Source organism: Triticum dicoccoides, chromosome 6B (genome assembly GCF_002162155.2).
Source record: "Triticum dicoccoides isolate Atlit2015 ecotype Zavitan chromosome 6B, WEW_v2.0, whole genome shotgun sequence".
NCBI lineage: Eukaryota > Viridiplantae > Streptophyta > Magnoliopsida > Poales > Poaceae > Triticum > Triticum dicoccoides.
In genome coordinates, this window is record NC_041391.1 from 209,934,059 (window position 1) to 209,949,778 (window position 15,720).

Consider the following 15,720-nt stretch of genomic DNA (forward strand, 5'->3'; position numbering starts at 1 on the left):
GCTGCGAAGCACGCCTCCAAGTGGTGCCCAACCGCCTCCCTCGTGATGTTGGCAAAGTCTGAGGCCCTCCAGAAGAGAGCCCCCGAGCCTTGCCCAAGGAGGGCATCGGACGCGCCTTCCTATGCGATGGAGGGAGGCTCCCCCTGCGCGGGCACTGATCCTGACACAACACCTCCTGAGATGCCAACCTCCTGAGGCCTTGAGCTGAGCAGTGTCTTCTTCTTCTTGGGGACTACCTCAGAAGCATCCTCGCCCCTGCTGTCTGGGTCCTCGATTGATGCAGCTTGGAAGGCGCGCTCGAGGGAGCACACCGCATCTTTCTATTCGCAGGGGACTATGATGATCCCGCCGCTTCCTGGCATCTTGAGGATGTTGTAGCCATGGTGGGTCACCGCCATGAACTTGGCCAGGGCAGGATACCCGAGGATGGCATTGTAAGGCAGGCGGATGTGAGTGACATCAAAGTCGATGAGCTCGGTGTGGTAGTTGTCGCGCTGTACGAAGGTGACAGGGAGGCGGAGCTGCCCTATCGGGGTGGTGGAGCCGTCAGTAACTCCCGAGAAAGGCTTGGTAGGCTGAAGTTGATCATATGGCACTTGAAGGTTGTCGAACATCTCCACGGACAGGACGTTAAGCCCTGCGCCACCATTGATGAGGGTCCTGGTGACTTGCACGTTGCTGATGACTGGGGAACACAACATCGGGAGGACGCCAGTAGTACCTGCACACTTGAGTCAATCTGCTGAGCTGAAAGTGATGGCGCACTTCGACCACCTGAGCTGGCGCGTGGCCTCGAGCCTGGGGAGGACTGCATTCACCTCGCGAGCGAACTGCTTGAAGATGCACTAGGAGGCTAGGGCCTGAGCTCCGCCCAGGATGCAAGCGATATCACGTGGCTCCTGGAAGCCCCCAGCCCCCTCGTCCTGGTGGTGGTCGTCATTCCTTCTTGGCGGTGGCGGCAGAGGAGGAAGCCTGCGTTGCCCTACGGGCGGTCCTCGCGAGGCTGATTCCTCCAGGCACCCTCGCAAGGCTGGTCCTACCAGTGATCCTCGCGAGGTCGGTCACGCGACTCCTGGCGAGGGCCACAGTCGTCCCATCGTCCTCCGCCTCGTCCTCCTACTCGGTCGTAGCTCCGGTCGTTGTGCTCGGGGCATCGAGTGAAGCGTCCTTCTCGAATGGCCCTGGGCTCCTGGCATTTTTGGTGTTGTGGGTGTGGAGGTTGTGGTAGGCATAGAACGGTCGGCTCCCCTTGGACGACTCTGACTGGTTCCTGCCATGCTTCGTGTCTGGTTCTGCCGCGAGCATAGCTGCTCCTTTGCGCTTCACATCCTTGGCCTTGGCCTTCTTCTCTTCTGGGTCAGCACCTGGAAGCTCGAGGAGGGAGAGGCATCCTTCCTCAGCCCTTGCGCACTTGGTCGCCAGGTTGAACAGCTCCAGGGACATGCATAACTCCTCGAGGATGGCGAGCTCCCCCTTCATCTTGACATCACGAATGCCATCAGAGAACGCTGAGATGATGGCCTCGTCCGTCACCTTGGGGATCGTGAAGCACTGGATGTATTTCTGCAGGGTCTCCCCGGGCTATTGCTTGATGCGGCGTAGGTCACCCACGGCCGGGGGGTGGTCGCGAGTGCCCTGGAAGTTGGTGATGAAGCGGCTGTGCATCTCGTTCCAGGAGGAGATCGAGCTGGGAGGCAGTTCAGGAGCCAGGTGCGGGCACCGTCCTTGAGCACCATGGGAAACCAATTCGCCATGACCTTCTCGTCTCCGTTGGCCGCCTTGATGCCTAGCTCGTAGAGTTGCAGGAACTCCATGGGGTCGACAGTGCCGTCGTAGCGACGAGGAAGGTCCGGCTTGAACTTGCCCGGCCAGGCGACGCTACACAGCTCGGTGGTGAAGGCACGGCAACCTGCCATGGACACCGTTGCCCTTTGCTGACGCGGGGCTTGCTCTTGGTGGTACCTGCGCACCGCCGCCAGGGGCAGCACGGGGTCTTGGCGCGCTGGGACGCGGTCGTGTCGTGCTGGTGCAGGAAGCTTGGGAGCACCTTCTTGAGGTCGAGGGATTTCTTGGCAGCTTCTTTCTTGTCGCGCGGGCGCTGGATGCGGTGGGTCACATCCAGGGGCCGTGCGCCTTGGAGCCAGGGTGCCGTCTTGAGGGAGAGGTGGCGGAGGCGCTCCCTTAGCCGCGTCGCCCATACATGACGGAGGGCGAGGCAGCGAGAGGGACGGCACGGGAGAGCCCCCTGCGGTGCTGACGAGCTCGGTGATGCGAGCGGGCCATTCTTCGTAGAGGTCGCCAACGGGGCGGTAGTGTAGGAGCTCACGTGCCAGGAGCAAGGCGGCTTGCGCGTCCGTGGGGGCACGACGAGCGTGAGACGATGAACCAGCTGGAGTCAGCAACGGAGTGGCGGTGCGACCTTCTCGCCGCACCGAGGAGTGAAGCGAAGATGCTTGCTGCTCATTCCCCGCTGGGCCGGTGGCGGCGTTGGCGGCAGGCGACGGAGAACGACGAGGAGGCCCGCCGACGGGAGCCGTCTGGGTGACATGAGCGGCAAGAGCGGCCCAATGCTCGACGCGAGCTCGGCGAGCGTCTGCTATGGATGTGATAAAGTGATGGGACATAGATCAGCGGAAAGAAGATTTCGGCGCACCCCTACCTGGCGCGCCAAATGTCGGATATCGGGTTCTGGCAAAACCCTTAAGGTTCAAACTCTGGGATGCGCACGAAGATCTCTCCCTACCAAAACACGCCCTCAGCCTCGCCGCGATCCCTAAGCTAGATCGATGAACAACACAAGAGACACAAGATTTATACTGGTTCGGGCCACCATTGTGGTTTAATACCCTAATCCAGTGTGTGGTGTGGTGGATTGCCTCTTGGGCTAATGATGAACAGTACAAGGGAAGAACAGCCTCGCGAGGAGAGGTGTTCTTGTGCTTGGTGGTGTGCTTGAGGAGGAATCAATCCATTTCTAGATGAGATGCCTCCAGATGAGATGCCTTCTACTGTGGTGGCTAGCCCTATATATAGAGGCCCTGGTCCTCTTCCCAAATATTGAGAGGGAAGGGATCCAACAACGGCCATTTTGAAAGGGGACAACTAGTACAAGCTATCCTGACTAAAGGTGGTTTCCCCTGCCAAAGGTGCTGGTGATGACGCCGTCTTGGGCTCCAAGGTGACCTCCGTCCTGCCGTCCTGCTGGTGTTGGTCTTGTTGCACTGATATGGAAACCTTTGCTTAATGCCTTGGTACTCCGCGCCTGCGCTTGCCCCCTTTGCACCAAAGAGGAAACAAGGACACTGCGCGGGCTGGCGCCCGCCTGGTCTTGATCGTCATGGCTTGCGTCACGGGAACCTCGTGAGGTACCCCTGGCCTTGATCTCTCCACCTCCTCACGAGCTTGCCTGGTGAGGCCTCTCCTGAGGAGGCCTTGTGTCGTCCGCCCCGTGAGGCTTGGACCCTCGCGAGGGTCTTGAGTGTTAGTTGATGAAGACAGGCCATACTGGGCCACCGATTGAGCCACGCTACAGGCCGTAGGTAGGTAAGTCTGGGGACCCCCATTCCTAGAACGCCGACAGGTTCTTAATCTTGCCTACCTCAAACATCAAGAACTCTGATATGTAATTATGCTCAGTGCCAAATGCAACTTCCAGCTTGATTCACCCAATAGGATAAGCAGACTTCTTAGGAAAGATTCTGTGGAAGACGGCTGAAGATGGCACAAGTTGTTTTTCGGATAAGTTCATATGCCTGAAGGTACCATAATACAGGATGTTGATGTTGCTGGCTCCATCCATAAGTATCTTAGTGAGCTTATAACCATCGAATTGAGGTGCCACCACCAGAGCCACATAACCTGGGTTTTCAACTCGAGGAGGATGATCTGCCTACTCCAGGTGACTGGTTGTTCAGACCAGTTCAAGTACTCGGGCACCACCGTCTCAACCATGTTTATAGCACATTTCTAAAGCTTATGGTCCCTCTTGCAAGTACTGGTTGTGAACACGTGATATTGACCACTGTTCAATCCCATGGGATTACTCTGAAAACATGTCTAGTTACCCTGATATTGGTTGCCCTTAGCCAGAAAGATGGTGTCTAGCTGCACTATTCCCAGGACTTTGCTTCCCAGACCCTGATCCGCTTGACACCGGGTAATCGGTATTATGGAAACCACCGGATGAGCCGGCCCCAGGGAAGCCGGATCCTGAACTGCCAGCAGCAGGCGGCCCTGGGTTTCCACCGCCGCCACCTTGGTGATTCTGGTAAACCTGGTTGCAAAATTGCTGCATAATAAAATAGTTCTCTCAAGAGTGGTTCGTCGACTTATCCTGGGTACTATGCTTGGGACACGGGCCTTTGAGGGCTTCCTCGAAGTTGCAAGCTTTATTTGCATTGAACGACCTTTTGGAATTATTGCACCTCTGGCCCTTAAAACCGGTATTGGTTTGGCCACAAAATCTGAGCCGCCCTCCGAGTTTTTGCGCTTGTTGCCAATGCCCTGATTGCCATGGTTGCCATTATACCCAGGGTGACTTTGCTGTTGGCCCTTGCCACCGCCACTTTTCTTGCCCTTACCGGCTTGATCATCTTCCAGATTAGGGTCTTTTGTGGTATCTAACTCAGTATATCTGGTAAGGACGTCCATGAGCTAGCCCATGTCCCACACCTTCCACTTGAGTCGCCCAAGTTTCTGAACAAGGGGATCAAAATGACATTTTTTCTCCAGGATCAAAATAGCCTAAGCTTCCGTTATGCTGTCGGAGGAGTGTATAATATCCGCAACCTGGCATGCCCAATGATGAGCCGGTTCACCTTCATGCTAGATATAGTGCTATAGGTCGACGATCATCATAGGGCACTTGCAAGTCCCTTGAAAGTTTTTGATAAAACGTTCCTTTAGCTCAGCCCAAGTGTTGATGGAGTTGGGAGGCAGGTTTTCAGCCAAGTATGAGCCGGGATCTCCAACATCATAGTCAGATACTTGGCACAAACATTATCACTAACATCCAGCATGTCCATGGCGATTTCGTAGATCTCAATCCAAGCAACCAACTCAAGACCAGTCATGTAATTGGGAACCTCTTGAGGGCCTTTAAAATCCTTAGGCATACGCTCGTTCCTAGAGCCGGCACCAGACACGGAATTCCAATGGTCCTGGTACTTGATCTGACAACCTATAAAGCCAAAGGAGTTGAAGTCAGTGATGGTTGAGCCGCCGCATTGGTTGTTTCTGCTTCTTGCTGTGCCCGGGCTATGTCAATGATCTCCTACGCATCCATGGATCCATAGCGTGGCGTGTCATGTGGTAGCTTGCATTGTCACTGAGCGCTGCTAGAGACTGTTGATGATTCGGAATGGCAGCTCCTACTACGGCTGGGATGGGGGTGGAGTGGAGTCACTGCTGACTGTAAGAATAGTTTGCTTGCTGAGCAACCACAGTCTTCAACATCTCGATGGCTCTCAAAGCCTCAATCTGAACTAGGGTATTCCCCGTGATCGGTAGCGCGACGAGGTTTGTAGTTTTTGCCAACAGGTTATCAACGGGATTGAAAAAATGACCCGCCGTTGTTACAAAACGATTTGGGGTCGTCCGGCGGTGGACACTAGGCCAGTGATGACCCACAAGTATAAGGGATCTATCATAGTCCTTTCGATAAGTAAGAGTGTCGAACCCAACGAGGAGTACAAGGAAATGACAAGTGGTTTTCAGCAAGGTATTCTCTAAAAGCATTGAAATTGTCGGTAACAGATAGTTTTGTGATAAGGTAATTCGTAACAGGTAACAAGTAACAAGTGTAACAAAGATGCAGCAAGGTGGCCCAATCCTTTTTATAGCAAAGGACAAGCCTGGACAAACTCTTATATAAAGCAAAGCGCTCCCTAGGACACATGAGAATTATTGTCAAGCTAGTTTTCATCAGGCTCAAATGATTCGCGTTGGTTACTTTGATAATTTGATATGTGGGTGGACCGGTTCTTGGGTGCTGTCCCTACTTGGATAAACCTCCCACTTATGATTAATCCCTCTCGCAACCATCCGCAACTACGAAAGAAGAATTAAGATAAATCTAACCATAGCATGAAACATGTGGATCCAAATCAGCCCCTTACGAAGCAACGCATAAACTAGGGTTTAAGCTTCTGTCACTCTAGCAACCCGTCATCTACTTATTACTTCCCAATGCCTTCCCCTATGCCCAAATCATGGTGAAGTGTCATGTAGTTGACGTTCACATAACACCATTATAGGGAAAACAACATACATATCATCAAAATATCAAACGAATACCAAATTCACATGATTACTTATAAAAAGACTTCTCCCATGTCCTCAGGAACAAACGTAACTACTCACATAGCATATTCATGTTCAAAATCAGAGGGGTATTGAATATCATTAAGGATCTGAACATAGGATCTTCCACCGAATAAACCAACTAGCATCAACTACAAGGAGTAATCAACACTACTAGCAACCCATGGGTACCAATCTGAGGTTTTGAGGCAAAGATCGGATACAAGAGATGAACTAGGGTTTGAGAGGAGATGGTGCTAGTGAAGATGATGATGGAGATTGACCTCCTTTCAATGAGAGGATCGTTGGTGATGGCGATAGCTTCGATTTCCCCTCCCGGAGAGAGGTTTCCCGGGCAGAACAGCTCCGCCAGAGCCCTAGATTGCTTCTGCCCAGGTTCCGCCTCGAGACGGCGGCGCTTCATCCCGAAAGCTTCCTTTTGAACTTTTCCAGGTCAAAAGACATCATATGGCAAAAGAGGGGTACCGGAGTCCTAACAGGGGCCCCACAAGCCTTAGGGGCGCACCTCCCAGGCTTGTGGTCACCTGGTGGGTCCCCCTCTGCTATTTCTTCGCCCAATATTTTTAATATATTCCAAAATAATTCTCCGTAAATTTTCAGGACTTTTGGAGTTGTGCAGAATAGGTCTCTCAGGTTTACTCCTTTTCGGTCCAGAACTCCAACTGTCGTCATTCTCCCTCTTCATGTAAACCTTTTAAAATAAGAGATAAAAGGCATAAGTGTTGTGCCATAATGTTTAATAACAGCCCATAATGCAATAAATATCAATATAGATGCAAAATGGACGTATCAACTCCCCCAAGCTTAGACCTCGCTTGTCCTCAAGCAAAAGCAAAATCGATAATCTTGTCCACATGTTTAGAGATAGAGGTGTCGATAAAATAAAAATACGGACATGATGGCATCATGATCATCTTTAGAATAGCAACATATATTGGTATAATTTCTTATGCTAAAGTGACAATTCATTCACAAGATAAAGTACGAATAAAGAACTTTATTGAAAACCAACAAACTATGATCTCAGTCATTGAAGCAATTCCAATTTATCATAACATTGGAAAGAGTCAATATAAGAGCTTGTCTAGCAAATCCACATACTCAATCATCTTTTAGTCTTTCATGATTGCTAACACCCACGCGTTACTTATGATATTAAAGCTTCAATTAGACACAGAGAAAGATAGGGCCTTATAGTTTCTCCTCCCAACTATTTACCTCAAGGGTAATGTCAGCAATAATAACTCATGATCACCTACATCCGAGTGAATATATGTGTCTAGATCTTTCCCCAACACATGAAGCTTGCCAAGAGAAGAAGGCAAAATAAAGGAAGTGGTGAAGATCACCATGACTCTTGCATAAAGGTAAGTACTTAAAGAGTAAAAGATAGGCCCTTCGCAGAGGGAAGCTGATGTTGTCATGCGCTTTTATGGTTGGATGCACAAAATCTTAATGCAAAGGAAGGTCACTTTATATTGCCCCTTGTGATAAAGAACTTTATTATGCAGTCCGTTGCTTTTATTTCTTCCGTATCACAAGTTCGTATAAAGCTTATTTTCCTCACACTAATAGTCATACATATTTAAGGAGCAATTTTTATTGCTTGCACCGATGACAACTTACTTGAAGGATCTTACTCAATCCATATGTAGGTACAGTGGACTCTCATGGCAAAACTAGGTTAAAGGTGTTTGGATGCAAGTAGTATCTCTACTTGGTGCAGAAGTTTTGGCTAGTATGAGGTGGAAGCAAACATCACACGTTAGAGGATCCATGACAATATAACTTCTATTCGGAAACAAGCAAACATAACTCATTATGTTGTCTTCCTTGTCCAACATCAGCTTCTTAGCATATAATATTTTAATGAGTGCTCTACTTGGAGCGGATAATATATTTATATGTGAACTTCTCTTTGGCTAGCATGAGGTGTTTGGATGCACAAGTAGTATCTCTACTTGGTGCGGAAGTTTTGGCTAGTATGAGGTGGAAGCAAGCGTCGCATGTTAGAGGATCCATGACAATATAACTTCTATTCAGAAACAAGCAAACATAACTCATTATGTTGTCTTCCTTGTCCAACATCAACTTCTTAGCATATAATATTTTAGTGAGTGCTCACAATCATAAAAGATGTCCAAGATAATATATTTCTATGTGAACCTCTCTTTCTTTATTTCTTCCTTTTAGTTGCAATAGTGCCCAACACTATGTTTGTCAACTCTCAACAAGTTTCAATCAACATACTCCCTCCGTTTTTATTTACTCTGCATATTAGAGTTGACTGAAGTCAAACTTCATAAAGTTTGACCAAGTTTATAGAAAACAATATAGACATTTATCATAATAAATCTATATGAGGTGAAAGTACATTCAATAATAAATCTAATGTTGTTGATTTGTTATTGTATATCGTAATATTTTTGTTTATAAACTTGGTCAAAGTTTGTAAAGCTTGACTTTGACCAAAGCTAATATGCGAACTAAATAAAAATGAAGGGAGTACTTCTTATATGTGAAGTAATCACTCTCCATAAAATCATTATATAATCATTTTTTTATTTCTGTTTGTTCTTTCTCTTTCTTTTCCCTCAAGATCATAGCAAGAAAGTAAAGCCTTCAACTCAAAACTAATCTTTATTATACAACTCACGGACTTGATTACATAGATAGATCACAAAGCAAAACTCAAAGCTAGATCATACTAAAAACTTTATTCTACTAGGTCTAGATATAACCAAAAGGATCGAACTAAGAAAAATGATAAAGGTAAAGTTTTGATGGTGATACGATACCGGGGCACCTCGCCCAAGCTTGGCACAAGCCAAGGGGAGTGCCCATACCCATGTATTTAGGTTTCCTTCTTCGGAAGTGATGATGATGTAGTTGATGATGTTAGCTTGATTAAGCTACCCTTCATATCCTGCAATTTTCGAAGTACACGTTGAAGCATAATTGCATTCTTCTGAATCTCCTCTAAAAGATGCTTGTTTTCTGGCCACCATGAGCTTTTCCCTGCACCACTTTCACTTGGATGGGATATATCCCAATTAGAGGGTATATGTGTGTGAGGGGTATTCTCCACTCCATAATTATGAACCAAATTATGAAAGTTGTTCCGATGTAACATGTGTAAGGGCCTCCTAGAGGGAATCCCTTCTTGTATCTGTTGGCCTTCATGGTTTCTTGTAGTCCCTACTGCTTGATGGGTGTTGGGAATAGTGGAAATGCCAGCCAGGGTTCCTCTCTCCGAAGCAGGAGGGTGGACCTCAAGCGAATCCCCTTGATCTTCTTCCATCGTGACTTCTCGGCCTTCGCCCTCCTGAGTTCCATCTACATCAACCAAGCATCATCGTCCACATTGTTGCAGGAGGTGGAAGACACGATGCCTAACCTTGAAAACTCTGGCAGAAAACATATCAAAATGAAAATAGGAGATATTGTCGTGGTATAGTGGTCAAAAACTTTGGGAGATTATATAACAAATTTCTACCGACCAGAAGAAGTGTTGTGCAAGAAAACGGAGTCCGGAGGGCTCACGAGGTGGTCACAAGCCTGGGAGGCACGCCCAGGTTGGTAGGGCATGCCCCCACGGCTTGTCTCCTCCTCGTGCACTTTCCATACTACTTTTTATTTTCCTAATTTTTAAAATATTCCAAAACAGAGTAAAATTGCTATTGGCAAAGATTTGGAGTCAGTTTGCTTACCGTACCACATACATATTCCCATTTGGAGTTTGAAACGTTCTGGTAGGTTTGCCTTATGTACTCCTCCGGTGTTATGGTATTAATAATATTGGTTTCAACATTTATGGGAGTACCTGAGGTATAATGTTTGATTCTTTGCCCATTTACCACCTTAGGATTGGTGCCTTCGATGTTCTTGATCTTGATAGCACCAAAGCGATAAACCTCCTCGATAATGTAAGGACCTTCCCATTTAGAGAGAAGTTTTCCTTCAAAAAAATCTTAAACGAGAATTGTATAGCAAGACATGGTCACCCACATTGCATTCACGCTTTTGTACCCTTTTGTCATGCCATATTTTAACTTTTTCTTTAAACAACTTGCCATTTTCATAGGCTTTGGGCTCTCCATTCATCAAGAGAGCTATTGTCAAACAATCTCTTCTCACCAGCAAGTTAGAAATCATAGTTGAGCTCTTTAATTTCCCAATAAGCTTTATGTTCTAGTTCAAGAGGTAAGTGACATGTTTTTACATAAACCATTTTATACAGAGACATACTCATAGGGTTTTTATAAGGAGTTCTATAAGCCCATAATGAATCATTAATTTTCTTGGACCAATTCTTTCTAGATCTATTGATAGTCTTTTGCGAAATCAACTTTATTTCTCGGTTGCTCAATTCTACTTGACCACTAGACTGAGGATGATAAGGAGATGCAATCCTATAGTTAACATCATATTTAGCAAGCAATTTACGGAAAGCACCATGAAAAAAGTGTGAACCACCATCAGTCATTAAATATCTAGGGACTCCAAACCTCGGGAAAATAACTTCTTTAAGCATTTTAATAGAAGTGTTATGATTAGCCCTACTAGTTGGAATAGCTTCTACCCACTTAGTAACATAATCAACAACAACTAGAATATGTATACCCATTAGAGGAAGTAAAAGGTCCCATATAATCAAAACCCCAAACATCAAATGGTTCAATAACAAGTGAATAATCCATAGGAATTTCCTAACATATACTAATATTACCAATCCTTTGGCATTCATCACAAGACAAGACAAACTTACGAGCATCCTTGAAAGGAGTAGGCCAATAAAAACCAGATTGTAATACCTTGTGTGTTGTTCTATCACCTGCATGGTGTCCTCCATAAGCCTCGGAGTGACACTTGCGTAGGATTTGTTCATGTTCATGCTCAGGTACACAATGTCTAATAACACCATCTACTCCTTCTTTATAAATATGTGGTTCATCCCAAAAGTAATGTCTTAAATCATAGAAAAACATTATCTTTTGCTAGTATGTGAAACTAGGTGGTATAAATTTAGCAACAATGTAATTAGCATAATCAGCATACCATGGAGCACTACGAGAAGCGTTTATGACAGCTAGTTGTTCATCAGGAAAGCTATCATCAATAGGTAGTGGGTCATCAAGAACATTCTCTAACCTAGACAAGTTATCTGCTACGGGGTTCTCAATACCCTTTCTATCAATAATATGCAAACCAAATTCTTGTAGCAAGAGAACCCACCTAACGAGTATAGGTTTAGCATCTTTCTTGTCCACAAGATATTTAATAGAAGCATGATCAATGTGAATAGTAACTTTGGAATCAACAATATAAGATCTGAACTTATCACAAGCAAACATAACCGCTATTTTTTCAGTAGTAGTATAATTTCTTTGAGCACTGTCTAGAGTTTTACTTTCATAATGAATAACATTTAATTTCTTATCAACTCTTTGTCCTAGAACAACACCAACAACATGATCACTAGCATCACACATAATTTCAAAGGGTAGGTTCCAATAAGGTGGTTGAATAATAGGTGCAGAAATTAAGGCTTTCTTATGTATTTCAAATGCTTCTACACAATCATCATCAAAAACAAATGGAACATCTTTTTGCAAAATATTAATGATAGGCCTAGAAATTTTAGAGAAGTCTTTAATAAACCTCCTATAGAAACCGACATGACCAAGGAAACTTCTTATACCTTTGATATCTTTAAGACACGACATTTTTTCAATAGCATTAACTTTAGATTTATCAACTTCAATACCTCTTTTGAAGATTTTATGCCCCAAGACAATACCTTCATTAACCATAAAGTGGCACTTCTCCCATTCAAGACAAGATTAGTTTCTTCACATCTCTGCAAAACTCGATCAAGGTTGCTTAAGCAATCATCAAAAGAAGTTCCGTAAACGGAAAAATCACCCATGAAAACCTCAACAATCTTTTCACAAAAGTAAGAGAATATACAAGTCATACATCTTTGAAAGGTAGCAGGTGCATTGCATAAACCAAAAGGCATACGTCTATAAGCAAAGGTACCTAAAGGGCAAGTAAAACTTGCCTTTTCTTGATCCTCTTGTGACACAGGTATTTGTGAAAAAACAAGAATAACCATCTAGAAAGCAAAAGTGTGTATGTTTTGATAGTCTTTCTGGCATTTGAACAATAAAAGGTAGAGGGTAATGATCTTTCCTAGTAGCGTTGTTTAATTTGCGGAAATAAATAACCATTCTATAACCTGTAACAATTCTTTGTGGGATCAATTCACTACAAAAAAAATACACTTCTGTGATGATACGTGTTTGTCATAGTAGGTCACATTTTCTGTCATGCATGTACATCCATGAAGATTTTATGACAGAATCAAGATAGTCATACATGTGCTGTCGTAGAAGTGTTCCATGACATTACCAAAATTATCATCACAAAAGTGGCCACTTCCATGACGATAATTCACGCGTCATAGAAGTGCTTTCGTCAAGGGTGACCGACATGTGGCATCCACCGTAACGGAACACCGTTAAGCTATCGGGTCTGGTTTTGGATCCGATAACCCGTTAACAGCCCCGACCAATGGGGATTTTTCATGTGTAAAATCATCATTGGCTGGAGTAAACACGTGTCATCTCAACGTTGGGACAGATGTCATCCACTCATTGGACCCAAGGCGCCTATGATACGTCGACACGTGGCACGGCCCAATAGAGGCCCATTCCTGTGAAAAGGACGACCTGTTTGACTAGGTTAAAAGGTGGCGAGCCGGCCCACGGAAAGCCTGTTAACGGTCTGTTCGCATATAGCCCATTTACAGCCCACAAACACAGGGCCCATTACGGCCTATCCAAATTAGGCCCAGTAGCGTCATCTGGGCCGTCCAATATGATTCCAACCCGTTTTAACTTCCTGCCCATGTATGGCCCATGACGTCTTTCGGCCCATATGAGGCCCTTTGTAACTCTTGGCCCATTAATGGCCCGTGCTGAAACTGCCCCGTAATGAATAGTGTATCACTTTATACCCATTAACGTCCCATTATTCCATTGGGCCGTTTCCAGCCCTTGTTATCTTTCGGCCTTCTCAGGGCCCATTTATTCTTGGGCTCATTTCCAGCATTCGATTAGTTACGGCCCGTTACTGTCATTTTCTGCTTGTGGGCCAAATTCCGCCCGTTGTTACAGTCGGCCCGTTTGTGGCCCGTTAATACGTTGGGCCATTTTCATATTGTCATCAAATACGGCCTATTAATGATGGCCCGTTATGGTTGCCCCATGAACAGACAATTCCAACTCTAGCCTTTTTACGGCCATAATGCAGTCTGTTATTGGCCCATGTTTGGCCGATCGATCATTCGGCCCATATAAGGCCCATTGATGATACGGCCCATAGAAGGCCCATTGTGTCTACGACCCATAGAAAGCCCCTTGTTTCTATGGCCCGTAGAAGGCCCATTGTTTCTACGGCCGGTAGGAGGCCCAGTGTCACTACTATATGCAGCCCATGGTTATTGTGGCCTAGTTTGAAAAAATAGGTTATTGCGGCCACTAGCAAACCGCGGAAAAAGAACTGCATTGACTACAAGCAAAAAAAATAAGACAACAAGGAAATAAATAAGCAAGCAACTTATGCTAGGCTATCACGGCTATTACACATATTATATCCACTGGGCATCAAAGTTCGCCATGAGTCCAAATATAGGGAACAAAGAAGCATATAAACACCGCAGCAAAACAAGTCTAGAACTAAAACCACTTCAGAAGAGCTCAAGAAACAATGTCTTGGGTACCCATAATGCTGGCAAGATGCTTAGCAAGCTTATTAACTTTATCTTTTTTGGCGCTTAAATCCTCCAACGCTTGCTGTTGCACAAGAAAGTACGCATCTGAATTCTGCAAGGACTTCCTTAGTCCTTCGGCTTCTTGCCGCAGCACAGCTGACTGATGCCTTTTAGCTTGTAGCTGAGACTGAAGAAGCCGAAGTAATTCAGGCAGCAAGTTCGAAGAGCTTGTGCCAGCGGTACTGGCCAGTAACTCGAACACTACATCAACGCAGGACTGTGGGGTTTTCTCACTGTCTACAAGATCGTTTTTATGACCTTTCTTGGAGACCAACAGGGTTGTCTCACTATCTTGAACCTTATCTGCATTACTTTCTCTACCATTGCATAGTGGGGTGCTCTCCAATATTTTGTTTGCATACTATAAGAGAAACAAGCAGACACATCACATGTTTAGCTTCTAGTATAAGAAACTCATTTTGGTAAACCGGTTCAGTAGTAAGGTGGACAGGATAACAACATGAAACAAACATATATCTATGTACTATGGTCACTGTATTATCCATATGATTCTAGTTTATGTTGCCTAATCAAGATAGAGACACAGTTCAACTCATATATTTTTAAGACACAGCAGCATAACAGAATATAAGTGTGAGAAACTACACAACATTGGCAACACTTGTAATGTGCATCACATGAGAACATAACTGTTTATACAACTTAAACTAAAATCAACATAGAGCAAGAAGTTAGAACGGCAATCCAGTTAAAGAAATAGGTTTAAAACATACCTGTTGTGCCATTGGAGTTTCAATTGGATCCTTCAAATTCGGAAGTAGTTGGTATGAGTAAATACAGTGATGCAACATCAAAAGAGTATGGACCATAGCTACGGAATCTGACCTGAGAACAGTTGCTCTTCTGCTTTAAATGTGGAGTTTGGGTTAGCTGTGGTGGTCTTCGTGCTTTGGGCACTGCAGTAGCTTTACAAACTGCTCGTGTGGGGGTACTCTGTCGTGGACATGGTGCTTTGTCAACTAGCAGTCGGTTACTATCCGCTGGGATTGTGGTTAGGTGGGTTGTAGCTGGTTCTCTGCCCAACGGTGTAAGTGTGCAATCTGGAAGAGTCTCGATTATGTGTGGTGGGGCTAGTTTGTGGGCCAGTACAACCATGGTTCTATCTACGTCGATGGGTAACACTGTCTTTTGGGAAGAACGGGTTTTTGCTCCCTTAGATACTGCCATCACCCCCTCCAATTCAAATGGCTGATAAACAAGAAAAGAAATTGAACGTACAAACATTGTATGATAGACAGATGTGGTAATTCACATATATGTTGTCTAACCAAAAAGGAAAGCATGACACAATTTCACATATATGATGCGTAACTAAACAGGATAGCATGACACAGTTTCAGATATATGATGGATAACTTAATAGGATATAATGGCATAATTCAACATATGATGAGTATCTAAACATGATAACATGACAAAACTATATGATGTCTTTCTAAAATAGGTTGGGATGAAATAATTCACATACATGTTGTGTAAGTATACAGGATGGCATGATATAATTGACATAATTGATTCATATACTAAGCAGCTGGCACTCG